Source organism: Ailuropoda melanoleuca, chromosome 16 (genome assembly GCF_002007445.2).
Source record: "Ailuropoda melanoleuca isolate Jingjing chromosome 16, ASM200744v2, whole genome shotgun sequence".
NCBI classification, from domain to species: Eukaryota; Metazoa; Chordata; class Mammalia; order Carnivora; family Ursidae; genus Ailuropoda; species Ailuropoda melanoleuca.
The window spans coordinates 7,430,906-7,432,243 of NC_048233.1; the positions used below are offsets into that span (position 1 = coordinate 7,430,906).

A 1,338-nucleotide genomic window follows, 5' to 3' on the forward strand; every position below is an offset into this window, starting at 1 on the left:
CCCCCCCCCCCCGGGCGGGCCTATCCCCATCGCCCCCTGTCCGCCGCTCCCCCGGCCCCCGCCTCCCCACCGGGCGTGCGGAAGCGGCAGGCCTGGCCCTCTCCGCATCCCAGGCTCCCAAACCCCGCAGCCCCGCGGGCCCGCTCCCGCCCCGGCCCCGACTGCCCGCTTTGCTCGAGCCTCACCGGTCCCCGATTCGGGCTCAGCGGCCCATCCGGCCGGTCTCGCCTCTCGGTGCGCTGCAGGATCGGGGGTTGCGGCCCGGGACGCGGGATTGGTCGGGGCTGGCTCTCCTCTGCCTCCCGCGCCGCCTCCTCCCACGGCTGCCACCTCCGTACCCCCCCTCGGCCCACGGAGCCCGAACCACGGCCAGGCCCGGACGGAACTGACGTCACGATGGGACAGCCCACCCCGGGGCCGGGCCCGCGGAGCTCCGCCCACTGGCGGGTGAGGGGAGAAGGTTGGGGCCCGCTCCCGGGGCGGCGGAGCGTGGGTCCGCGGGGTCCTCTGGCGACCAGGGGAGGGGAGGCCTCATCACCAACCTAGATTTGGGCTCTGTTGTTAGGAAGAGGCTCCCTGCAGGGGTGCGGGGGAGGAGCTGGGGCGCTGCTTCCTCGGCAGGGACAGGGCGGGGGAGGGCGGTGCGGCATGTTCCCTCGGGGAAGGAAGAGGACGAGGGGCAGATTCCCATGGGGGGAGGGGCGGGCTCCCTGTGGGCTACGAGGTGGGGCGGATCCTGGGGAGAACATTAAGCAGATTTTCTACCCGAGCGGCGTTCAGCCCGTGAGGGAGGAAGGGCTGCCGTTCTGCGGGGGAGGTGCTAGGGCCAGTCCCGTCGGGAGGAGGCGTGTTCCAAGCAGGGGCGGGGTCTTCGGAATGACGTAGAGGGGGAGGTGACAGTTCTGCCCCTGTTTAGCTCAGGCTTCGAGAACTCCCGTGGGGCCGAAGAGAATCCAGGTTGGAAGGGCGGGCCGCCAGGTGGCGCTCTTCGGCCAGGCTGGAACTACAGTCTTCGGGAACCGGCGTTGGCGAGGTTCCTGGACCCCTCAGTTACCCTGTGTGAAGGGTCGGTCTGGGCAAAGGTGGTTGTTCTGAAATCAATTAGTTTAGTGCCGGCGTCTCCCCTTTCTTTTCTCTAACGCTGTGTCCTCAGGAGCTCCCAGTCTCGCACTGATCTTTCTTGCCTCGAGTCAGGTAGGTAGGTCAAGGGTCTAAAGTTTGGGGGAAGAAAGGGGTGAGAGCTCCATTAACCAGGATCACTCAGGGGCGGAGCCCAAATCAGACCCTGAAGACCCAACTGCAAGGCCAAAGATTGCAACTTTGACACACTAAATGTCT

The 1,338-nt window shown here is 67.5% G+C and overlaps 1 protein-coding gene across 3 annotated transcripts in view; it reads right to left on the bottom strand.

Annotated features, from left to right (window-relative positions):
• Positions 1 to 394, bottom strand: part of MLF2 (myeloid leukemia factor 2) — a 4,782-nt gene extending 4,388 nt beyond the window's left edge. Inside the window, exon 1 of one of the 3 annotated variants that reach the window (XM_034645351.1) lies at positions 186 to 393. The gene's annotated coding sequence lies outside the window, so the exon portion shown is untranslated. Of the gene's footprint in view, positions 1 to 185 lie in introns of all 3 variants that reach the window. The other 2 variants (XM_002922234.4, XM_034645350.1) reach the window with 2 other exon arrangements.
• Between the last annotated feature and the right edge of the window lie 944 nt (positions 395 to 1,338).